This window comes from Pseudophryne corroboree, chromosome 1, assembly GCF_028390025.1.
Source record: "Pseudophryne corroboree isolate aPseCor3 chromosome 1, aPseCor3.hap2, whole genome shotgun sequence".
Classification (NCBI taxonomy): Eukaryota; Metazoa; Chordata; class Amphibia; order Anura; family Myobatrachidae; genus Pseudophryne; species Pseudophryne corroboree.
Genome location: NC_086444.1, coordinates 829,188,199 through 829,215,256, shown reverse-complemented (window position 1 = coordinate 829,215,256; position 27,058 = coordinate 829,188,199). Strand labels below are relative to the sequence as shown.

General features: G+C 45.4%; 2 long non-coding RNA genes across 2 annotated transcripts; both read right to left on the bottom strand.

Annotated features, from left to right (window-relative positions):
* Positions 1-4,655: 4,655 nt before the first annotated feature.
* LOC134950494 (uncharacterized) lies at positions 4,656-9,461 on the bottom strand. The gene is made up of 3 exons (XR_010183449.1): positions 9,108-9,461; positions 5,783-5,848; positions 4,656-4,708 (listed from the first exon to the last, which is right to left on the bottom strand). It is a non-coding gene; the product is annotated as an uncharacterized LOC134950494 (long non-coding RNA).
* A 4,609-nt stretch (positions 9,462-14,070) lies between these two features.
* Positions 14,071-26,238, bottom strand: LOC134950383 (uncharacterized). Its single transcript, XR_010183357.1, has 3 exons — positions 25,885-26,238; positions 22,559-22,624; positions 14,071-14,123 (listed from the first exon to the last, which is right to left on the bottom strand). It is a non-coding gene; the product is annotated as an uncharacterized LOC134950383 (long non-coding RNA).
* Positions 26,239-27,058: the final 820 nt, after the last annotated feature.

Genomic DNA, 27,058 nt, shown 5'->3' with positions numbered 1-27,058 from the left:
TCAGTGTCAGGCTGATGGGCTCCGTGGGGAAGAGGCAGGAAGGAGAGAGGGGTCATGTGCATGGTGCCTGCGGCTGCATGGTACTATGTATGTATTTATTTATTTATTTATTTATTTATGTATGTACAGAGTACTGTATATGTGTGTATGTAAGTACATTGTCTATGTAGGTGTGTACAGTGTGCATGTATGTGTACAGTGTGTGTGTGTGTGTGTGTGTGTGTGTGTGTGTGTGTGTGTGTGTGTGTGTGTGTGTGTGTGTGTGTGTATGTTTGTGTGTACAGTGTGTGTGTATGTATGTATGTATGTGTGTGTACATGTATGTGTGTGAGGTGTATATGTATGTATGTATGTGTGTGTGTGTGTGTGTGTGTGTGTGTGTGTGTGTGTGTGTGTGTGTGTGTGCAGTCAGTGTATATGTATGTGTGTACAGTGTGTATGTATGTACAGACTGATACTGTATATGTGTGTATGTAAGTACATTGTGTATGTACAGTGTATGTGTGTACAGTGTATATGTATGTGTGTATGTACAGTATATGTATGTACAGAGTAGATGTATGTGTGTACAGTGTGTGTGTGTGTGTGTGTGTGTGTGTGTGTGTGTGTGTATGTATGTATGTGTATACAATGTATATGTACTGTATGTATGTACAGAGTACTGTATATGTGTGTATGTAAGTACATTGTCTATGTATGTACAGTGTATATGTATGTGTGTTCAGTATGTGTTTGTGTACAGTGTATTTGTGTGTGTACAGTATGTATGTGTATGTACAGTGTATATGTATGTGTATAGTGTTTATGTATGTGCAGTGTATATGTATATGTGTATAGTGTATATGTGTGTACAGTGTCTGTATGTATGTGTGTGTGTACAGTGTGTGTGTATATGTATGTACAGTGTATATGTATGTACAGTGTATATGTATGTATGTACGTACGTACGTACGTACAGTGTATGTGTATGTATCTATGTATGTACAGTGTGTGTATATATGTGTGTACAGCTGGGCCATAGTTGCCTACCCTCCCACCTTCTGCGGGAGACTCAGTTCACGGTGGAGTTTCCCGCTGCCCCATATTTTACATGAATTCCCCCAAATTAAATTGCAACATCCTTAATCAGGATTGCACAAGTGTGAGTCCATATACGACAGGGTGGGTCCTGGACGAGAGGACTGGGCCATAAGCTTTGACACCAGAAGCAAACCCTATCCACGAGCCTGCTGGTTCCCCCACCCACCTCCTGACCAAAAAACATCTGACAAGAGCCGTCAAGAAAGGACCCTTCTGCCCCCATCTAGATCACTGCTGCACTGGTAAGTACTGCTTATCTACCTGCACTTCCCCAACTCTGTGGGTACACGACTGCTTTACCGACCCTCCAGACTTTAATGTGTAAAAGGAGGCTCTCCCTGTCATAATGTGAAAAAGGGGACTCTGCCTGCCTTAATGTGTAGAAAGGGACTCTGCCTGCCATAATGTGTAAAATGGAGCTCTGCCTGCCGTAATGTGTGACAGGGGCTCTACCTAGAGCAATGTGTGTAAGTGGCGCTACTGTGCGGCGTCATTTGAATAAAGGAGACTACTGTGCAGCGTACTATGAATTGGTATTATTTGTGGCCACACCCCTATATTTTTGGCGCGCGCCTGCGGCGCGCACTGACCCTGCATTAATTATAATGGGGGGGGGGGCGCCGATGCTGTTTCTTGCACACAGCGCTAAAATGTCTAGTTACGGCACTGGTGTGGCGTAATTTGATACTGTGTGGCATAATTTTAATTGGAAGGCCACATTCCTTTTTTGACACTGCTCCCTTATTTCAAATGTGTGTGTGTGTGGCCTGCCCCTGACTTTGCCAGGGGCGCTCGGACCCCTAGATACACCCCTGCTAGTCAGTGCCCCAATGGTTCAAAACACTAAAGGAAATCCTGTCCCTAGGGCATGGTTGCTTTTTATGGTGTAACTGATTTTATATTGTTTAGTATACAAAGTAACTTAAAGAACTTCAAAGGACAATGACTATGTTAAATGTCCCGCACAAAATGTTCTGTCTAAAAATGAACAGATTAAAGACAAATTGTCTTCTAAATGCAAAGGTGAACCTTGACAAAGGGGCGCTTGGACCCCGAAACGTTGGACTATGTTTTGTGTGTAATACACTTTAATCTACCACAGCCTTGGAGTGCCGCCTGCTTTGTTACCCTTTATATATATATATATATATATATATACAAATACACACCCAACCACATATACACACAGTCATATACATACACACACACACACACACACACTATACCACTTATACACAATTAGCCACATATACACACACACAGCCACATAGCTACATAATCACACCTATACAAATACACACATAGCTACATACTCACACCTATACAAATACACACACACACACACACACACAGCCACATTGACGTACACACTGTCCCAACCCTCATACTTTCCTCCATCATTCAGTTACAGCTTAGTGCTCACCATTGGCAGGTGTCAGCATGTAGGAGTCGGGCAGCGGCGCTGAGGGAAAGTAGCCGAAGCCGGCCAGCTGTGCTGTGAGGCGGGAGCCGGCCAGCCGTCCTGTCATCAGGCTGAAGCCGGATCTGGGCGCCATTGGAGTGAGGGGGAGGGCGGGCGGAAGGCGGCCAGACGTGATATCATTATACGGGAGCCGAAGCCGGCCAGGCGCACTTGTCAGGGGCGGGAGCTGGCGGGTCATACGGGAGCCGCAGCCGGACAGCTGCACTATCAGAGGCAATGGAGAAGGAGCCCCCGTCACTGCTGGAGCCCGGCGGCATCCGACTCCATTGCCTCCCAGACTTCCGCCACTGTTCGTGCCATGATGCCTACATCCTCAGCAAATCGACCCTGCCTGCAAAATTTGAAGTGAGTCAAATGCCAGAGGGATGGTTGTTGGGTAAGTTACCTATACATATAGCCACACAATCCATAACAAATGCAACTTTGGTCTATTAAAAATAGATAATTTGGGAGGCATATTGGGGGTAATTCCATGTTGATCGCAGCAGGATTTTTGATAGCAATTGGGCAAAACCATGTGCACTACTGGGGAGGCAGATATAATGTGCAGAAAGAGTTAGATTTGGGTGGGTTATTTTATTTCTGTGCAGGGTAAATACTGGCTGCTTTATTTTTACACTGCAATTTAGATTGCAGATTGAACACACCCCACCCAAATCTAACTCTCTCTGCACATGTTATATCTGCCTCCCCTGCAGTGCACATGGTTTTGCCCAATTGCTATCAAAATCCTGCTGCGATCAACTTGGAATTACCCCCATTGTTATATCATTTGGCAAAAGTGTCCAATATTGTAGTCTGCTGCCGGCTATTACATTATCACGCATTAAATAAACCACTCCCCCCGGATTGTGCAATAAACAGGGAGCATGTGGAGGTTTTGTTACCAACAACTGACTATGGGGGCCATTCCAAGTTGATCGCTCGCTAGCAGTTTTTAGCAGCAGTGCAAACGCTATGCCGCCACCCACTGGGGAGTGTATTTTCGCTTTGTAGAAGTGTAAACGCTTGTGCAGCAGAGCACCTGCAAAATATTTTTGTGCAAAACAAGACCAGCCCTGTAGTTACTTTTCGTGTGTGTTGATTGTAATGACGGAGGGAAGGCTTTTGACATCACACACCCGCCCAGCGAATGCCCAGCCACGCCTGTGTTTTCTCAGCCACGCCTGCGTTTTTCCAAACACTCCCTGAAAATGGTCAGTTGCCACCCAGAAACGCCCAATTCATGTCAATCTTCCTGCGTTCGGCCGTGCGACAGGAATGTTCGTTAGACTCTGTGCAAACCCAGGATACTCATTGTACCTGTACGACGCGAATGCGCATTGCGGTGTATACGCATGCGCAGAAATGCTGATTTTTAGCCTGATCGCTGCACTGCGAACAACAGCAGCTAGCGATCAACTCAGAATGACCCCCTATGTGAGCACAGAAAGTGGAAGGCAGGCAGGAAGGCAGATTAGGGCTAAGCATATTGCCAACTATTTCAGCTGTAAGTATTTAAAAAAAAATCATCTGTTAGTTTTTCATGTATAAAACAGTGTAAGAAGAGAGCTTTCCCTTTAATTATTGTGCATATGATACATTTGGACCAATAGGACGCAATGAGGAAGATCTGTTCGATTTTGCATTAAATTTTGCTGGGAATTTAATATAGATTTGAGGTTCCATTTTGAATGGGAATTCAAAATCTCAACCCAAAATTCCTTCTAAACATGAATCAACATCGAATTTGATTTGAACATTGAATGCAAAATTGATTTTTATTAAGTGAGGGATTTTTTCAGGGATTTAGAAAATCGAATAGAAGCGATTTCAGTTGATTTTGTAGATTCATAAAAGTGATCTCAAAATCGAAATTTTAGTAAATATACCCCCGGTTAACTTATTCCTGTGCCTGCAAGTCTTTGCTGGTTATAGAAGTAGCAGTATAATTTCTGATTTACACTAATCCCTAATCTGATTTACAATAATCCCATTTTGTGCAGAATTTGTCAGAACGTGATCATGATGTGAGCAATTTAAGACAAAGGGGCTTATTCTGAGACAAACGCACCTGCGGGCACTTTTTCATACTTTCACAGCAGTCTACTTACCAGCTAATGCAAGATTCTGACAGAGGTTTGGATGGTGGTGTAGAAGGTGGCGCTAGTGCGGGAGATAAAAAAATTATGGAAAAAAAGGTATAAATTATACTTATCTAAAAAACAGATGGTAGATCAGATCTCTGACATCATGTTTCAGATGTTTTGAGATCAACTATGATGCCGATGGTTCAGTGGATATATGAAATAAATAATAAGGTTAATAATACCAATATGTAGTACGTTCATTGTTTCTAATTACATGTTACCATTTCACCTTTTTATATATACATTTAAATTATATTTTTTTACTGCAATACCTGACACATTTACTTTTTATACAGGACAATACCTGATACATTTGCTTTTAATACAGGACATCGGGATTGCATAGCATCCCGTTCCTGTTGTTATTTTTACAATTATATGGTGCCAATTGCTTTTAATTATACTAATTAAATAAAGACTTTTTAACTATAAATTTTAGACAACAGATCAGGGGCGGTATCCTTGAGAAAGGGCTGACAAGCCCGAAACGCGATGGCTGCCCACAAGACACCGTGCACAGAATGATCAGTGACCTCAAAGTGCTGCGCCGAGCGCCAGCAAGACACGCAGCTGGGCGCAGTGCTCTGTAGCGCTCTGGAGATCAAGGGAACACCGCCGCCAGAGGTTAGTAAGAGTTAGGGACAGAATAGTTAGTTTACGTCCCTCTGCTAACCCTTGTTCAGCCCCAGCCACCGGCATTCACAAATGCACGAACGGTCTGCTTTTTCAAACAATCATAAAAGAGCTATAAACATTTTATTAACCATTTTTTTTACAGGTATTGTATGTTCATTATTTTGTTTTATTCATAGTAAGCGCTCCCAACAATTATTTTACCATTGACCTTACCAATAGGAGCTGCTATTTACATACACCCTTCATTAGTGCGGATTACTCTTTAATTTTGAGACGTTCCAATATATAGTCGTGTGTAAAAGTGATAAGCGTGATGCAGTTGGCATACGTACTCATACAATGGAGACAGAAATTACATATATAAAGGTATTTTTTAATCGAAGGCTTAGCCTATTGGTATATTTCGTGAGGTGCTTCCTCTAACAATAATGCAGGGAACTCATACCTTACTTACACATTTGTGGTGTATAAACCACGTATCAAGGTATCTTTAGCAGTGAAGGATTTCTCTAAGGATTTCCTAAAATGACAAAATTTTGAGAGGCGTCAGGAACATGTACCGTTATTCACAATGGATGTAATGGATTGACTCCCATCAAGGTTTCATTGTGGTATGTGTGTATATATGTAGTCTCATTTTGATCTCATAAAGGAGAGGTTTTAATACAAGCACTGGTTTACATACATACAGTACAAAAACAATAGACTAAATAGATTAAAAATATAAATTAAATAAAATATTGTCAGGCAGGTAACTGTGCCTCTGCTCCGAGACAAGGCCACAACCTTAATTGAACAACAAATAGCCAGACAGGTCCGGTTTCTGAGGGGGCCAGATATGAAAAATAATAAAAATGGTTGTACCTTCCTCCGTGCAGCAGGACCAGGATTCCACCTTCCAATATATCCTCCTTTCGAGAGGTAGCCTCTCTTTATCAAGGCATGGAGGAAAGTGCTGGCTGGGCTTGATTTAAAGCCCAGTGGGGAAAATGACAGTACTTGAATGGAATGTATGCTGGACTTAATGGGATGCTGTCCTGCAGAGTCTATAATTGCTGCTACTTTGGGACTTAATAGGGGGAACTCACAGTGTGCGTAGCGTGTTTTAGCACCATGCCCCCGGGCTCACTGAAAGGAGGTACTGCAGAAACAGCAGCAGCACCTGTCATATAGGGGGAGGGGCTGGTGTTACCGAAAGACACCATGGGGCAGGGGGTGATAGACAGTGATATCTGTCCTCACTCCTCCTCGCCTCCTTCTTCCCTTCCCTTCAGGAGCTGGAGGTGGTGATGGCGGGAATCTCCTCCCTCCTGTGTCTCCTCTGTGAGAGGGGTGGGAAGCTGTAGTTGCCCCCTTCTACTCCCTCCCCATCAGCCCAGCCTGGGGACCCTCGTGCAGTCTCCTCTCATGACGAGCAGCTTCCCATCCCAGCCATGTTGTGTACCAGTTGAGCAGTAACTATCTCTGTGTCCCACAGAGGATGCATGAACAGCAAAGCTGGAGAGCTGTGGGGGAGGAAGCAGATTCCTGCAGAAGGGGTAGGTATGCGTGATCCTTCACAAAGAGGGTGGGAAGGGGGAGCTGCTGTCCCATATGTGGTTGTACACCACTGCCGGCCCACCCACCCACTCTCTCTAACTGCCCACTGAGGGCAGGCTCCAGAAACCCATCCTCCTTGCCCTGGGACTCCCCTGACATGCTGCTTTATTTACAAGCGGGCAGCCTCCAATAGTCCTGTGCACTGTCAGACTCTCTGCTGGGAAAGAGTGCTGCACCTCAGGTGGGCTGGAGTCCAACACATACAATCTTTTTTTAAAGAGCTTAAACAGTGTATTTATTTGGACACTACTAGGTGGTGTAATGTGAATCAGGGGCACTACATGTGTTGTAATATGAATCAGGGGCACTACGTGCAGTGTAATGTGAATAAGGGACACTGCGTGCAGTGTAATGTGAATCATGGGCACTACGTGTGGTGTAATGTGAATCAGGGGCACTATGTGCTGTGTAATGTGAATCAGGGGTACTACATGCAGTGTAATGTAAATCAGGGACACTATGTGCGGTGTAATGTGAATCAGGGGCAATACGTGCTGTGTAATGTGAATCAGGGGCACTATGTGTGGTGTAATGTGAATCAGGGGCACTACGTGCTGTGTATGTGAATCAGGGGCACTACGTGCTGTGTAATGTGAATAAGATTGTGCTACTGTGTGGCGTTATCTGAATTGGGGGTACTATTGTGTGTCCTTCAGCGTGTTCTGTCCCTTTATTAAATATTTGAGGAAGGGGTGATGGATATTACATTTATGTCATAAAAGGCCAACTTTCATGAAAAGTGTAAACATTTCTGAAAAGTGGGGACCGGGGTGACAAAAATCCTTATTTCAGCCCTGGGTTACCCCCCAGAAACATGTTCCTATCAGTCTGTCTGCACATGTGATCTCTGTCTGTGTGCATATGCCTTATCAAGCACTTACACAGTTACAGATTTCTATCTACATTGCATGTGCAGTATGCTGAAATCCATGAGATGTGTCTGCAAACCCACTTGCATCTGAATCTGAATCCAGCCCAAAATGCTGATCTTAACAAACCCTCACGCTGGACAACTTAGATTTTAAAAAAAACTTAACTAGTCAGTAGAGGTGTATCTACCTATTGTCCAGGATGGTACTCGCCAGGGGTGTCAGGCAAGGAGGGGGCGCCGTCCAGCTGTGCCATCCATGACCAGGCGGTAGAACCAAGTGGTACTGATAGACTTGGCGACTGTCTGTTAGTGCCGGCGCCAGTGTCCGGCAGCAGCACACTGCACCTCGCTTGTAATCAGACTCAACATAAACTACAACTCCCAGCAGCCCTTGTTGCTGAGAGCTCCCGGCACCAAGGTCTGCTAGGAGATGTAGTTTACATTGAGACTGATTGATCACAAGTGCTGAGCTGTGCTGCGAACACTAGCGCCGGCAGTAAAAGACAGTCACCAGGTACAGTCAGAGCCGGATTATGGGGGGGGATCGCGACATTACAGAGCGGGGGCATGGCTTAAAGGAGGTGTCGCCGTAACCCCGCCCTTGCTCCACCCCCATCCCGCCTCCGGCCCACCCCATCCTTACGTCACAGCGCTCCCCGGCCCGCCTGTTGAGCCGACCTGGCTGCTCTCTCCCGGAGAGAGCAGCCAGAATGTCGGTAAGTATGATGTGAATAAGTGTATAACTATACACAGTGTGTATGTGACTGTATTTGTATATACTCATACCCTCCAATTGTACCTTTTTAAAAGGTACAGTACCTTTTTTTTTATGGTCAGTACCGATTTTTGGCTCTCCAAACTAACGTTGAAAGTTTAGGAAACCCGTGGCCATGTCCCCTTTACCCGTGGCCATGCCCCTTTTCTAATTTTTACCGATTTTTATGTGTCAAATGTTGGAGGGTATGTACTGTGTGTGTGTGTGACTGTACTGTATATCATATGTATGTGTTTTGTGCGTGACTATGTATGTAAGTGTATATGTGTGTTCCTATCGGCAGGATCAGATATACTAATGGCAAATGTGGTTTGACCGCATTCCCCATATAATATTATGAATATATTTATTAGCACTGGTCCACATTTCCATTTTCTATTTGCATTCCCCATATGCCCTGTATAGACTGTGTTTTCTATAGGGGTATGACTGTGTGACGCAGGGCCGTAACTACCTATGGGCCAGCGGTGCGCTGCACACAGCGCAAATGCGCTGAGGGCGCAGCCGCTGCCATCTCTCTTTGCCGGCACTCACTGAAATAGATGTTACCAGCGGGGCTCCCAGCTTCAGGAAGCTGTTTGCAGGGCAGCATCAGGTGGCCGGCGATACTGCTGCTGTCAGTGCTGGGTGTCCTGTGTATGCCCGGGGATAGTTATTGTTGTCCCTCACTCCCTCTGCTGGCTGCAGGTCCCGGAGTCCCCCCTCTGATTGGTGCCCAGGGTAAGCTGCTTTTTGTCCTGCTGGGCTCAGGCTGATGTGCTGGGGAAGAGGCAGGAAAGAGAGAGGGGTCATGTCCTGCTGGGCTCAGTCAGTCAGTGTCAGGCTGATGGGCTCCGTGGGGAAGAGGCAGGAAGGAGAGAGGGGTCATGTCCTGCTGGGCTCAGTTAGTCAGTGTCAGGCTGATGGGCTCCGTGGGGAAGAGGCAGGAAGGAGAGAGGGGTCATGTGCATGGTGCCTGCGGCTGCATGGTACTATGTATGTATTTATTTATTTATTTATTTATTTATGTATGTACAGAGTACTGTATATGTGTGTATGTAAGTACATTGTCTATGTAGGTGTGTACAGTGTGCATGTATGTGTACAGTGTGTGTGTGTGTGTGTGTGTGTGTGTGTGTGTGTGTGTGTGTGTGTGTGTGTGTTTGTGTGTACAGTGTGTATGTATGTATGTGTGTGTACATGTATGTGTGTGCAGTGTATATGTATGTATGTATGTATGTGTGTGTGTGTGTGTGTGTGTGTGTGTGTGTGTGTGCAGTCAGTGTATATGTATGTGTGTACAGTGTGTATGTATGTACAGACTGATACTGTATATGTGTGTATGTAAGTACATTGTGTATGTACAGTGTATGTGTGTACAGTGTATATGTATGTGTGTATGTACAGTATATGTATGTACAGAGTACATGTATGTGTGTACAGTGTGTGTGTGTGTGTGTGTGTGTGTGTGTGTGTGTGTGTGTATGTATGTGTATACAATGTATATGTACTGTATGTATGTACAGAGTACTGTATATGTGTGTATGTAAGTACATTGTCTATGTATGTACAGTGTATATGTATGTGTGTTCAGTATGTGTTTGTGTACAGTGTATTTGTGTGTGTACAGTATGTATGTGTATGTACAGTGTATATGTATGTGTATAGTGTTTATGTATGTGCAGTGTATATGTATATGTGTATAGTGTATATGTGTGTACAGTGTCTGTATGTATGTGTGTGTGTACAGTGTGTGTGTATATGTATGTACAGTGTATATGTATGTACAGTGTATATGTATGTATGTACGTACGTACAGTGTATGTGTATGTATCTATGTATGTACAGTGTGTGTATATATGTGTGTACAGCTGGGCCATAGTTGCCTACCCTCCCACCTTCTGCGGGAGACTCAGTTCACGGTGGAGTTTCCCGCTGCCCCATATTTTACATGAATTCCCCCAAATTAAATTGCAACATCCTTAATCAGGATTGCACAAGTGTGAGTCCATATACGACAGGGTGGGTCCTGGACGAGAGGACTGGGCCATAAGCTTTGACACCAGAAGCAAACCCTGTCCACGAGCCTGCTGGTTCCCCCACCCACCTCCTGACCAAAAAACATCTGACAAGAGCCGTCAAGAAAGGACCCTTCTGCCCCCATCTAGATCACTGCTGCACTGGTAAGTACTGCTTATCTACCTGCACTTCCCCAACTCTGTGGGTACACGACTGCTTTACCGACCCTCCAGACTTTAATGTGTAAAAGGAGGCTCTCCCTGTCATAATGTGAAAAAGGGGACTCTGCCTGCCTTAATGTGTAGAAAGGGACTCTGCCTGCCATAATGTGTAAAATGGAGCTCTGCCTGCCGTAATGTGTGACAGGGGCTCTACCTAGAGCAATGTGTGTAAGTGGCGCTACTGTGCGGCGTCATTTGAATAAAGGAGACTACTGTGCAGCGTACTATGAATTGGTATTATTTGTGGCCACACCCCTATATTTTTGGCGCGCGCCTGCGGCGCGTACTGACCCTGCATTAATTATAATGGGGGGGGGGGCGCCGATGCTGTTTCTTGCACACAGCGCTAAAATGTCTAGTTACGGCACTGGTGTGGCGTAATTTGATACTGTGTGGCATAATTTTAATTGTAAGGCCACATTCCTTTTTTGACACTGCTCCCTTATTTCAAATGTGTGTGTGTGTGGCCTGCCCCTGACTTTGCCAGGGGCGCTCGGACCCCTAGATACACCCCTGCTAGTCAGTGCCCCAATGGTTCAAAACACTAAAGGAAATCCTGTCCCTAGGGCATGGTTGCTTTTTATGGTGTAACTGATTTTATATTGTTTAGTATACAAAGTAACTTAAAGAACTTCAAAGGACAATGACTATGTTAAATGTCCCGCACAAAATGTTCTGTCTAAAAATGAACAGATTAAAGACAAATTGTCTTCTAAATGCAAAGGTGAACCTTGACAAAGGGGCGCTTGGACCCCGAAACGTTGGACTATGTTTTGTGTGTAATACACTTTAATCTACCACAGCCTTGGAGTGCCGCCTGCTTTGTTACCCTTTATATATATATATATATATATATATATATACAAATACACACCCAACCACATATACACACAGTCATATACATACACACACACACACACACTATACCACTTATACACAATTAGCCACATATACACACACACAGCCACATAGCTACATAATCACACCTATACAAATACACACATAGCTACATACTCAGACCTATACAAATACACACACACACACACACACACACAGCCACATTGACGTACACACTGTCCCAACCCTCATACTTTCCTCCATCATTCAGTTACAGCTTAGTGCTCACCATTGGCAGGTGTCAGCATGTAGGAGTCGGGCAGCGGCGCTGAGGGAAAGTAGCCGAAGCCGGCCAGCTGTGCTGTGAGGCGGGAGCCGGCCAGCCGTCCTGTCATCAGGCTGAAGCCGGATCTGGGCGCCATTGGAGTGAGGGGGAGGGCGGGCGGAAGGCGGCCAGACGTGATATCATTATACGGGAGCCGAAGCCGGCCAGGCGCACTTGTCAGGGGCGGGAGCTGGCGGGTCATACGGGAGCCGCAGCCGGACAGCTGCACTATCAGAGGCAATGGAGAAGGAGCCCCCGTCACTGCTGGAGCCCGGCGGCATCCGACTCCATTGCCTCCCAGACTTCCGCCACTGTTCGTGCCATGATGCCTACATCCTCAGCAAATCGACCCTGCCTGCAAAATTTGAAGTGAGTCAAATGCCAGAGGGATGGTTGTTGGGTAAGTTACCTATACATATAGCCACACAATCCATAACAAATGCAACTTTGGTCTATTAAAAATAGATAATTTGGGAGGCATATTGGGGGTAATTCCATGTTGATCGCAGCAGGATTTTTGATAGCAATTGGGCAAAACCATGTGCACTACTGGGGAGGCAGATATAATGTGCAGAAAGAGTTAGATTTGGGTGGGTTATTTTATTTCTGTGCAGGGTAAATACTGGCTGCTTTATTTTTACACTGCAATTTAGATTGCAGATTGAACACACCCCACCCAAATCTAACTCTCTCTGCACATGTTATATCTGCCTCCCCTGCAGTGCACATGGTTTTGCCCAATTGCTATCAAAATCCTGCTGCGATCAACTTGGAATTACCCCCATTGTTATATCATTTGGCAAAAGTGTCCAATATTGTAGTCTGCTGCCGGCTATTACATTATCACGCATTAAATAAACCACTCCCCCCGGATTGTGCAATAAACAGGGAGCATGTGGAGGTTTTGTTACCAACAACTGACTATGGGGGCCATTCCAAGTTGATCGCTCGCTAGCAGTTTTTAGCAGCAGTGCAAACGCTATGCCGCCACCCACTGGGGAGTGTATTTTCGCTTTGTAGAAGTGTAAACGCTTGTGCAGCAGAGCACCTGCAAAATATTTTTGTGCAAAACAAGACCAGCCCTGTAGTTACTTTTCGTGTGTGTTGATTGTAATGACGGAGGGAAGGCTTTTGACATCACACACCCGCCCAGCGAATGCCCAGCCACGCCTGTGTTTTCTCAGCCACGCCTGCGTTTTTCCAAACACTCCCTGAAAATGGTCAGTTGCCACCCAGAAACGCCCAATTCATGTCAATCTTCCTGCGTTCGGCCGTGCGACAGGAATGTTCGTTAGACTCTGTGCAAACCCAGGATACTCATTGTACCTGTACGACGCGAATGCGCATTGCGGTGTATACGCATGCGCAGAAATGCTGATTTTTAGCCTGATCGCTGCACTGCGAACAACAGCAGCTAGCGATCAACTCAGAATGACCCCCTATGTGAGCACAGAAAGTGGAAGGCAGGCAGGAAGGCAGATTAGGGCTAAGCATATTGCCAACTATTTCAGCTGTAAGTATTTAAAAAAAAATCATCTGTTAGTTTTTCATGTATAAAACAGTGTAAGAAGAGAGCTTTCCCTTTAATTATTGTGCATATGATACATTTGGACCAATAGGACGCAATGAGGAAGATCTGTTCGATTTTGCATTAAATTTTGCTGGGAATTTAATATAGATTTGAGGTTCCATTTTGAATGGGAATTCAAAATCTCAACCCAAAATTCCTTCTAAACATGAATCAACATCGAATTTGATTTGAACATTGAATGCAAAATTGATTTTTATTAAGTGAGGGATTTTTTCAGGGATTTAGAAAATCGAATAGAAGCGATTTCAGTTGATTTTGTAGATTCATAAAAGTGATCTCAAAATCGAAATTTTAGTAAATATACCCCCGGTTAACTTATTCCTGTGCCTGCAAGTCTTTGCTGGTTATAGAAGTAGCAGTATAATTTCTGATTTACACTAATCCCTAATCTGATTTACAATAATCCCATTTTGTGCAGAATTTGTCAGAACGTGATCATGATGTGAGCAATTTAAGACAAAGGGGCTTATTCTGAGACAAACGCACCTGCGGGCACTTTTTCATACTTTCACAGCAGTCTACTTACCAGCTAATGCAAGATTCTGACAGAGGTTTGGATGGTGGTGTAGAAGGTGGCGCTAGTGCGGGAGATAAAAAAATTATGGAAAAAAAGGTATAAATTATACTTATCTAAAAAACAGATGGTAGATCAGATCTCTGACATCATGTTTCAGATGTTTTGAGATCAACTATGATGCCGATGGTTCAGTGGATATATGAAATAAATAATAAGGTTAATAATACCAATATGTAGTACGTTCATTGTTTCTAATTACATGTTACCATTAGAGATGAGCGGGTTCGGTTCCTCGGAATCCGAACCCGCCCGAACTTCAGCTTTTTTTACACGGATCCGAGCGACTCGGATCTTCCCGCCTTGCTCGGTTAACCCGAGCGCGCCCGAACGTCATCATGACGCTGTCGGATTCTCGCGAGGCTCGGATTCTATCGCGAGACTCGGATTCTATATAAGGAGCCGCGCGTCGCCGCCATTTTCACACGTGCATTGAGATTGATAGGGAGAGGACGTGGCTGGCGTCCTCTCCATTTAGATTAGAAGAGAGAGAGTGAGATTGAGACAGAGACACTTGATTTACTGGAGCTTAGGAGTACTAGAGAGTGCAGAGTTTACTAGTGACTGACCACTGACCAGTGACCACCAGTGCAGTTTTATTTAATATAATCCGTTCTCTGCCTGAAAAAAACGATACACAGTGACTCAGTCACATACCATATCTGTGCTCAGCCCAGTGTGCTGCATCATCTATGTATAATATCTGACTGTGCTCACACAGCTTAATTGTGGGGGAGACTGGGGAGCAGTTATAGGTTATAGCAGGAGCCAGGAGTACATATTATTAAAATTAAACAGTGCACACTTTTGCTGCAGGAGTGCCACTGCCAGTGTGACTGACCAGTGACCTGACCACACTGACCACCAGTATAGTATACTATATTGTGATTGCCTGAAAAAGTTAAACACTCGTCGTGTGACTTATGTGGTGTTTTTTTATTCTATAAAAAACTCATTCTGCTGACAGACAGTGTCCAGCAGGTCCGTCATTATATAATATATACCTGTCCGGCTGCAGTAGTGATATATATATATTTTTTATATCATTATTTATCATCCAGTCGCAGCAGACACAGTACGGTAGTTCACGGCTGTAGCTACCTCTGTGTCGGCACTCGGCAGTCCATCCATAATTGTATACCACCTACCCGTGGTTTTTTTTTTTCTTTCTTCTTTATACATACTACATCTCATTATCATCCAGTCTATATTAGCAGCAGACACAGTACAGTACGGTAGTCCATGGCTGTAGCTACCTCTGTGTCGGCACTCGGCAGTCCATCCATAATTGTATACCACCTACCCGTGGTTTTTTTTTCTTCTTTATACATACTACATCTCATTATCATCCAGTCTATATTAGCAGCAGACACAGTACAGTACGGTAGTCCACGGCTGTAGCTACCTCTGTGTCGGCACTCGGCAGTCCATCCATAATTGTATACCACCTACCCGTGTTTTTTTTTTCTTTCTTCTTTATACATACTACATCTCATTATCAACCAGTCTATATTAGCAGCAGACACAGTACAGTACGGTAGTCCACGGCTGTAGCTACCTCTGTGTCGGCACTCGGCAGTCCGTCCATAATTGTATACCACCTACCCGTGGTTTTTTTTTCTTTCTTCTTTATACATACTACATCTCATTATCATCCAGTCTATATTAGCAGCAGACACAGTACAGTACGGTAGTCCACGGCTGTAGCTACCTCTGTGTCGGCACTCGGCAGTCCATCCATAATTGTATACCACCTACCCGTGTTTTTTTTTTTCTTCTTTATACATACTACATCTCATTATCATCCAGTCTATATTAGCAGCAGACACAGTACAGTACGGTAGTCCACGGCTGTAGCTACCTCTGTGTCGGCACTCGGCAGTCCATCCATAATTGTATACCACCTACCCGTGGTTTTTTTTACTTTCTTCTTTATACATACTACATCTCATTATCATCCAGTCTATATTAGCAGCAGACACAGTACAGTACGGTAGTCCACGGCTGTAGCTACCTCTGTGTCGGCACTCGGCAGTCCGTCCATAATTGTATACCACCTACCCGTGGTTTTTTTTTTCTTTCTTCTTTATACATACTACATCTCATTATCATCCAGTCTATATTAGCAGCAGACACAGTACAGTACGGTAGTCCACGGCTGTAGCTACCTCTGTGTCGGCACTCGGCAGTCCATCCATAATTGTATACCACCTACCCGTGGTTTTTTTTTTCTTCTTTATACATACTACATCTCATTATCATCCAGTCTATATTAGCAGCAGACACAGTACAGTACGGTAGTCCACGGCTGTAGCTACCTCTGTGTCGGCACTCGGCAGTCCATCCATAATTGTATACCACCTACCCGTGTTTTTTTTTTCTTTCTTCTTTATACATACTACATCTCATTATCAACCAGTCTATATTAGCAGCAGACACAGTACAGTACGGTAGTCCACGGCTGTAGCTACCTCTGTGTCGGCACTCGGCAGTCCGTCCATAATTGTATACCACCTACCCGTGGTTTTTTTTTCTTTCTTCTTTATACATACTACATCTCATTATCTTCCAGTCTATATTAGCAGCAGACACAGTACAGTACGGTAGTCCACGGCTGTAGCTACCTCTGTGTCGGCACTCGGCAGTCCATCCATAATTGTATACCACCTACCCGTGGTTTTTTTTTTCTTCTTTATACATACTACATCTCATTATCATCCAGTCTATATTAGCAGCAGACACAGTACAGTACGGTAGTCCACGGCTGTAGCTACCTCTGTGTCGGCACTCGGCAGTCCATCCATAATTGTATACCACCTACCCGTGGTTTTTTTTTCTTTCTTCTTTATACATACTACATCTCATTATCATCCAGTCTATATTAGCAGCAGACACAGTACAGTACGGTAGTCCACGGCTGTAGCTACCTCTGTGTCGGCACTCGGCAGTCCGTCCATAATTGTATACCACCTACCCGTGGTTTTTTTTTTCTTTCTTCTTTATACATACTACATCTCATTATCATCCAGTCTATATTAGCAGCAGACACAGTACAGTACGGTAGTCCACGGCTGTAGCTACCTCTGTGTCGGCACTCGGCAGTCCATCCATAATTGTATACCACCTACCCGTGGTTTTTTTTTTCTTCTTTATACATACTACATCTCATTATCATCCAGTCTATATTAGCAGCAGACACAGTACAGTACGGTAGTCCACGGCTGTAGCTACCTCTGTGTCGGCACTCGGCAGTCCATCCATAATTGTATACTAGTATCCATCCATCTCCATTGTTTACCTGAGGTGCCTTTTAGTTGTGCCTATTAAAATATGGAGAACAAAAATGTTGAGGTTCCAAAATTAGGGAAAGATCAAGATCCACTTCCACCTCGTGCTGAAGCTGCTGCCACTAGTCATGGCCGAGACGATGAAATGCCAGCAACGTCGTCTGCCAAGGCCGATGCCCAATGTCATAGTACAGAGCATGTCAAATCCAAAACACCAAATATCAGTAAAAAAAGGACTCCAAAACCTAAAATAAAATTGTCGGAGGAGAAGCGTAAACTTGCCAATATGCCATTTACCACACGGAGTGGCAAGGAACGGCTGAGGCCCTGGCCTATGTTCATGGCTAGTGGTTCAGCTTCACATGAGGATGGAAGCACTCAGCCTCTCGCTAGAAAAATGAAAAGACTCAAGCTGGCAAAAGCACCGCAAAGAACTGTGCGTTCTTCGAAATCCCAAATCCACAAGGAGAGTCCAATTGTGTCGGTTGCGATGCCTGACCTTCCCAACACTGGACGTGAAGAGCATGCGCCTTCCACCATTTGCACGCCCCCTGCAAGTGCTGGAAGGAGCACCCGCAGTCCAGTTCCTGATAGTCAGATTGAAGATGTCAGTGTTGAAGTACACCAGGATGAGGAGGATATGGGTGTTGCTGGCGCTGGGGAGGAAATTGACCAGGAGGATTCTGATGGTGAGGTGGTTTGTTTAAGTCAGGCACCCGGGGAGACACCTGTTGTCCGTGGGAGGAATATGGCCACTGACATGCCTGGTGAAAATACCAAAAAAATCAGCTCTTCGGTGTGGAAGTATTTCAACAGAAATGCGGACAACAGGTGTCAAGCCGTGTGTTGCCTTTGTCAAGCTGTAATAAGTAGGGGTAAGGACGTTAACCACCTCGGAACATCCTCCCTTATACGTCACCTGCAGCGCATTCATAATAAGTCAGTGACAAGTTCAAAAACTTTGGGCGACAGCGGAAGCAGTCCACTGACCAGTAAATCCCTTCCTCTTGTAACCAAGCTCACGCAAACCACCCCACCAACTCCCTCAGTGTCAATTTCCTCCTTCCCCAGGAATGCCAATAGTCCTGCAGGCCATGTCACTGGCAATTCTGACGAGTCCTCTCCTGCCTGGGATTCTTCCGATGCATCCTTGCGTGTAACGCCTACTGCTGCTGGCGCTGCTGTTGTTGCTGCTGGGAGTCGATGGTCATCCCAGAGGGGAAGTCGTAAGCCCACTTGTACTACTTCCAGTAAGCAATTGACTGTTCAACAGTCCTTTGCGAGGAAGATGAAATATCACAGCAGTCATCCTACTGCAAAGCGGATAACTGAGGCCTTGGCATCCTGGGTGGTGAGAAACGTGGTTCCGGTATCCATCATTACTGCAGAGCCAACTAGAGACTTGTTGGAGGTACTGTGTCCCCGGTACCAAATACCATCTAGGTTCCATTTCTCTAGGCAGGCGATACCGAAAATGTACACAGACCTCAGAAAAAGAGTCACCAGTGTCCTAAAAAATGCAGCTGTACCTAATGTCCACTTAACCACGGACATGTGGACAAGTGGAGCAGGGCAGGGTCAGGACTATATGACTGTGACAGCCCACTGGGTAGATGTATGGACTCCCGCCGCAAGAACAGCAGCGGCGGCACCAGTAGCAGCATCTCGCAAACGCCAACTCTTTCCTAGGCAGGCTACGCTTTGTATCACCGGTTTCCAGAATACGCACACAGCTGAAAACCTCTTACGGCAACTGAGGAAGATCATCGCGGAATGGCTTACCCCAATTGGACTCTCCTGTGGATTTGTGGCATCGGACAACGCCAGCAATATTGTGTGTGCATTAAATATGGGCAAATTCCAGCACGTCCCATGTTTTGCACATACCTTGAATTTGGTGGTGCAGAATTTTTTTAAAAACGACAGGGGCGTGCAAGAGATGCTGTCGGTGGCCAGAAGAATTGCGGGACACTTTCGGCGTACAGGCACCACGTACAGAAGACTGGAGCACCACCAAAAACTACTGAACCTGTCCTGCCATCATCTGAAGCAAGAAGTGGTAACGAGGTGGAATTCAACCCTCTATATGCTTCAGAGGTTGGAGGAGCAGCAAAAGGCCATTCAAGCCTATACAATTGAGCACGATATAGGAGGTGGAATGCACCTGTCTCAAGCGCAGTGGAGAATGATTTCAACGTTGTGCAAGGTTCTAATGCCCTTTGAACTTGCCACACGTGAAGTCAGTTCAGACACTGCCAGCCTGAGTCAGGTCATTCCCCTCATCAGGCTTTTGCAGAAGAAGCTGGAGACATTGAAGGAGGAGCTAAAACGGAGCGATTCCGCTAGGCATGTGGGACTTGTGGATGGAGCCCTTAATTCGCTTAACAAGGATTCACGGGTGGTCAATCTGTTGAAATCAGAGCACTACATTTTGGCCACCATGCTCGATCCTAGATTTAAAGCCTACCTTGGATCTCTCTTTCCGGCAGACACAAGTCTGCTGGGGTTGAAAGACCTGCTGGTGACAAAATTGTCAAGTCAAGCGGAACGCGACCTGTCAACATCTCCTCCTTCACATTCTCCCGCAACTGGGGGTGCGAGGAAAAGGCTCAGAATTCCGAGCCCACCCGCTGGCGGTGATGCAGGGCAGTCTGGAGCGACTGCTGATGCTGACATCTGGTCCGGACTGAAGGACCTGACAACGATTACGGACATGTCGTCTACTGTCACTGCATATGATTCTCTCAACATTGAAAGAATGGTGGAGGATTATATGAGTGACCGCATCCAAGTAGGCACGTCACACAGTCCGTACTTATACTGGCAGGAAAAAGAGGCAATTTGGAGGCCCTTGCACAAACTGGCTTTATTCTACCTAAGTTGCCCTCCCACAAGTGTGTACTCCGAAAGAGTGTTTAGTGCCGCCGCTCACCTTGTCAGCAATCGGCGTACGAGGTTACATCCAGAAAATGTGGAGAAGATGATGTTCATTAAAATGAATTATAATCAATTCCTCCGCGGAGACATTGACCAGCAGCAATTGCCTCCACAAAGTACACAGGGAGCTGAGATGGTGGATTCCAGTGGGGACGAATTGATAATCTGTGAGGAGGGGGATGTACACGGTGATATATCGGAGGATGATGATGAGGTGGACATCTTGCCTCTGTAGAGCCAGTTTGTGCAAGGAGAGATTAATTGCTTCTTTTTTGGGGGGGGTCCAAACCAACCCGTCATATCAGTCACAGTCGTGTGGCAGACCCTGTCACTGAAATGATGGGTTGGTTAAAGTGTGCATGTCCTGTTTTGTTTATACAACATAAGGGTGGGTGGGAGGGCCCAAGGACAATTCCATCTTGCACCTCTTTTTTCTTTTATTTTTCTTTGCGTCATGTGCTGTTTGGGGAGGGTTTTTTGGAAGGGCCATCCTGCGTGACACTGCAGTGCCACTCCTAGATGGGCCCGGTGTTTGTGTCGGCCACTAGGGTCGCTTATCTTACTCACACAGTCAGCTACCTCATTGCGCCTCTTTTTTTCTTTGCGTCATGTGCTGTTTGGGGAGGGTTTTTGGAAGGGACATCCTGCGTGACACTGCAGTGCCACTCCTAGATGGGCCCGGTGTTTGTGTCGGCCACTAGGGTCGCTTATCTTACTCACACAGTCAGCTACCTCATTGCGCCTCTTTTTTTCTTTGCGTCATGTGCTGTTTGGGGAGGGTTTTTTGGAAGGGACATCCTGCGTGACACTGCAGTGCCACTCCTAGATGGGCCCGGTGTTTGTGTCGGCCACTAGGGTCGCTTATCTTACTCACACAGCTACCTCATTGCGCCTCTTTTTTTCTTTGCGTCATGTGCTGTTTGGGGAGGGTTTTTTGGAAGGGACATCCTGCGTGACACTGCAGTGCCACTCCTAGATGGGCCCGGTGTTTGTGTCGGCCACTAGGGTCGCTTATCTTACTCACACAGCGACCTCGGTGCAAATTTTAGGACTAAAAATAATATTGTGAGGTGTGAGGTATTCAGAATAGACTGAAAATGAGTGGAAATTATGGTTTTTGAGGTTAATAATACTTTGGGATCAAAATGACCCCCAAATTCTATGATTTAAGCTGTTTTTTAGGGTTTTTTGAAAAAAACACCCGAATCCAAAACACACCCGAATCCGACAAAAAAAATTCGGTGAGGTTTTGCCAAAACGCGGTCGAACCCAAAACACGGCCGCGGAACCGAACCCAAAACCAAAACACAAAACCCGAAAAATTTCCGGCGCTCATCTCTAGTTACCATTTCACCTTTTTATATATACATTTAAATTATATTTTTTTACTGCAATACCTGACACATTTACTTTTTATACAGGACAATACCTGATACATTTGCTTTTAATACAGGACATCGGGATTGCATAGCATCCCGTTCCTGTTGTTATTTTTACAATTATATGGTGCCAATTGCTTTTAATTATACTAATTAAATAAAGACTTTTTAACTATAAATTTTAGACAACAGATCAGGGGCGGTATCCTTGAGAAAGGGCTGACAAGCCCGAAACGCGATGGCTGCCCACAAGACACCGTGCACAGAATGATCAGTGACCTCAAAGTGCTGCGCCGAGCGCCAGCAAGACACGCAGCTGAGCGCAGTGCTCTGTAGCGCTCTGGAGATCAAGGGAACACCGCCGCCAGAGGTTAGTAAGAGTTAGGGACAGAATAGTTAGTTTACGTCCCTCTGCTAACCCTTGTTCAGCCCCAGCCACCGGCATTCACAAATGCACGAACGGTCTGCTTTTTCAAACAATCATAAAAGAGCTATAAACATTTTATTAACCATTTTTTTTACAGGTATTGTATGTTCATTATTTTGTTTTATTCATAGTAAGCGCTCCCAACAATTATTTTACCATTGACCTTACCAATAGGAGCTGCTATTTACATACACCCTTCATTAGTGCGGATTACTCTTTAATTTTGAGACGTTCCAATATATAGTCGTGTGTAAAAGTGATAAGCGTGATGCAGTTGGCATACGTACTCATACAATGGAGACAGAAATTACATATATAAAGGTATTTTTTAATCGAAGGCTTAGCCTATTGGTATATTTCGTGAGGTGCTTCCTCTAACAATAATGCAGGGAACTCATACCTTACTTACACATTTGTGGTGTATAAACCACGTATCAAGGTATCTTTAGCAGTGAAGGATTTCTCTAAGGATTTCCTAAAATGACAAAATTTTGAGAGGCGTCAGGAACATGTACCGTTATTCACAATGGATGTAATGGATTGACTCCCATCAAGGTTTCATTGTGGTATGTGTGTATATATGTAGTCTCATTTTGATCTCATAAAGGAGAGGTTTTAATACAAGCACTGGTTTACATACATACAGTACAAAAACAATAGACTAAATAGATTAAAAATATAAATTAAATTAAATATTGTCAGGCAGGTAACTGTGCCTCTGCTCCGAGACAAGGCCACAACCTTAATTGAACAACAAATAGCCAGACAGGTCCGGTTTCTGAGGGGGCCAGATATGAAAAATAATAAAAATGGTTGTACCTTCCTCCGTGCAGCAGGACCAGGATTCCACCTTCCAATATATCCTCCTTTCGAGAGGTAGCCTCTCTTTATCAAGGCATGGAGGAAAGTGCTGGCTGGGCTTGATTTAAAGCCCAGTGGGGAAAATGACAGTACTTGAATGGAATGTATGCTGGACTTAATGGGATGCTGTCCTGCAGAGTCTATAATTGCTGCTACTTTGGGACTTAATAGGGGGAACTCACAGTGTGCGTAGCGTGTTTTAGCACCATGCCCCCGGGCTCACTGAAAGGAGGTACTGCAGAAACAGCAGCAGCACCTGTCATATAGGGGGAGGGGCTGGTGTTACCGAAAGACACCATGGGGCAGGGGGTGATAGACAGTGATATCTGTCCTCACTCCTCCTCGCCTCCTTCTTCCCTTCCCTTCAGGAGCTGGAGGTGGTGATGGCGGGAATCTCCTCCCTCCTGTGTCTCCTCTGTGAGAGGGGTGGGAAGCTGTAGTTGCCCCCTTCTACTCCCTCCCCATCAGCCCAGCCTGGGGACCCTCGTGCAGTCTCCTCTCATGACGAGCAGCTTCCCATCCCAGCCATGTTGTGTACCAGTTGAGCAGTAACTATCTCTGTGTCCCACAGAGGATGCATGAACAGCAAAGCTGGAGAGCTGTGCGGGAGGAAGCAGATTCCTGCAGAAGGGGTAGGTATGCGTGATCCTTCACAAAGAGGGTGGGAAGGGGGAGCTGCTGTCCCATATGTGGTTGTACACCACTGCCGGCCCACCCACCCACTCTCTCTGACTGCCCACTGAGGGCAGGCTCCAGAAACCCATCCTCCTTGCCCTGGGACTCCCCTGACATGCTGCTTTATTTACAAGCGGGCAGCCTCCAATAGTCCTGTGCACTGTCAGACTCTCTGCTGGGAAAGTGTGCTGCACCTCAGGTGGGCTGGAGTCCAACACATACAATCTTTTTTTAAAGAGCTTAAACAGTGTATTTATTTGGACACTACTAGGTGGTGTAATGTGAATCAGGGGCACTACATGTGTTGTAATATGAATCAGGGGCACTACGTGCAGTGTAATGTGAATAAGGGACACTGCGTGCAGTGTAATGTGAATCATGGGCACTACGTGTGGTGTAATGTGAATCAGGGGCACTATGTGCTGTGTAATGTGAATCAGGGGTACTACATGCAGTGTAATGTAAATCAGGGACACTATGTGCGGTGTAATGTGAATCAGGGGCAATACGTGCTGTGTAATGTGAATCAGGGGCACTATGTGTGGTGTAATGTGAATCAGGGGCACTACGTGCTGTGTATGTGAATCAGGGGCACTACGTGCTGTGTAATGTGAATAAGATTGTGCTACTGTGTGGCGTTATCTGAATTGGGGGTACTATTGTGTGTCCTTCAGCGTGTTCTGTCCCTTTATTAAATATTTGAGGAAGGGGTGATGGATATTACATTTATGTCATAAAAGGCCAACTTTCATGAAAAGTGTAAACATTTCTGAAAAGTGGGGACCGGGGTGACAAAAATCCTTATTTCAGCCCTGGGTTACCCCCCAGAAACATGTTCCTATCAGTCTGTCTGCACATGTGATCTCTGTCTGTGTGCATATGCCTTATCAAGCACTTACACAGTTACAGATTTCTATCTACATTGCATGTGCAGTATGCTGAAATCCATGAGATGTGTCTGCAAACCCACTTGCATCTGAATCTGAATCCAGCCCAAAATGCTGATCTTAACAAACCCTCACGCTGGACAACTTAGATTTAAAAAAAAACTTAACTAGTCAGTAGAGGTGTATCTACCTATTGTCCAGGATGGTACTCGCCAGGGGTGTCAGGCAAGGAGGGGGCGCCGTCCAGCTGTGCCATCCATGACCAGGCGGTAGAACCAAGTGGTACTGATAGACTTGGCGACTGTCTGTTAGTGCCGGCGCCAGTGTCCGGCAGCAGCACACTGCACCTCGCTTGTAATCAGACTCAACATAAACTACAACTCCCAGCAGCCCTTGTTGCTGAGAGCTCCCGGCACCAAGGTCTGCTAGGAGATGTAGTTTACATTGAGACTGATTAGTCACAAGTGCTGAGCTGTGCTGCTGAACACTAGCGCCGGCAGTAAAAGACAGTCACCAGGTACAGTCAGAGCCGGATTATGGGGGGGGATCGCGACATTACAGAGCGGGGGCATGGCTTAAAGGAGGTGTCGCCGTAACCCCGCCCTTGCTCCACCCCCATCCCGCCTCCGGCCCACCCCATCCTTACGTCACAGCGCTCCCCGGCCCGCCTGTTGAGCCGACCTGGCTGCTCTCTCCCGGAGAGAGCAGCCAGAATGTCGGTAAGTATGATGTGAATAAGTGTATAACTATACACAGTGTGTATGTGACTGTATTTGTATATACTCATACCCTCCAATTGTACCTTTTTAAAAGGTACAGTACCTTTTTTTTTATGGTCAGTACCGATTTTTGGCTCTCCAAACTAACGTTGAAAGTTTAGGAAACCCGTGGCCATGTCCCCTTTACCCGTGGCCATGCCCCTTTTCTAATTTTTACCGATTTTTATGTGTCAAATGTTGGAGGATATGTACTGTGTGTGTGTGTGACTGTACTGTATATCATATGTATGTGTTTTGTGCGTGACTATGTATGTAAGTGTATATGTGTGTTCCTATCGGCAGGATCAGATATACTAATGGCAAATGTGGTTTGACCGCATTCCCCATATAATATTATGAATATATTTATTAGCACTGGTCCACATTTCCATTTTCTATTTGCATTCCCCATATGCCCTGTATAGACTGTGTTTTCTATAGGGGTATGACTGTGTGACGCAGGGCCGTAACTACCTATGGGCCAGCGGTGCGCTGCACACAGCGCAAATGCGCTGAGGGCGCAGCCGCTGCCATCTCTCTTTGCCGGCACTCACTGAAATAGATGTTACCAGCGGGGCTCCCAGCTTCAGGAAGCTGTTTGCAGGGCAGCATCAGGTGGCCGGCGATACTGCTGCTGTCAGTGCTGGGTGTCCTGTGTATGCCCGGGGATAGTTATTGTTGTCCCTCACTCCCTCTGCTGGCTGCAGGTCCCGGAGTCCCCCCTCTGATTGGTGCCCAGGGTAAGCTGCTTTTTGTCCTGCTGGGCTCAGGCTGATGTGCTGGGGAAGAGGCAGGAAAGAGAGAGGGGTCATGTCCTGCTGGGCTCAGTCAGTCAGTGTCAGGCTGATGGGCTCCGTGGGGAAGAGGCAGGAAGGAGAGAGGGGTCATGTCCTGCTGGGCTCAGTTAGTCAGTGTCAGGCTGATGGGCTCCGTGGGGAAGAGGCAGGAAGGAGAGAGGGGTCATGTGCATGGTGCCTGCGGCTGCATGGTACTATGTATGTATTTATTTATTTATTTATTTATGTATGTACAGAGTACTGTATATGTGTGTATGTAAGTACATTGTCTATGTAGGTGTGTACAGTGTGCATGTATGTGTACAGTGTGTGTGTGTGTGTGTGTGTGTGTGTGTGTGTGTGTGTGTGTGTTTGTGTGTACAGTGTGTATGTATGTATGTGTGTGTACATGTATGTGTGTGCAGTGTATATGTATGTATGTATGTATGTATGTATGTGTGTGTGTGTGTGTGTGCAGTCAGTGTATATGTATGTGTGTACAGTGTGTATGTATGTACAGACTGATACTGTATATGTGTGTATGTAAGTACATTGTGTATGTACAGTGTATGTGTGTACAGTGTATATGTATGTGTGTATGTACAGTATATGTATGTACAGAGTACATGTATGTGTGTACAGTGTGTGTGTGTGTGTGTGTGTGTGTGTGTGTGTGTGTGTGTGTATGTGTATACAATGTATATGTACTGTATGTATGTACAGAGTACTGTATATGTGTGTATGTAAGTACATTGTCTATGTATGTACAGTGTATATGTATGTGTGTTCAGTATGTGTTTGTGTACAGTGTATTTGTGTGTGTACAGTATGTATGTGTATGTACAGTGTATATGTATGTGTATAGTGTTTATGTATGTGCAGTGTATATGTATATGTGTATAGTGTATATGTGTGTGTACAGTGTCTGTATGTATGTGTGTACAGTGTGTGT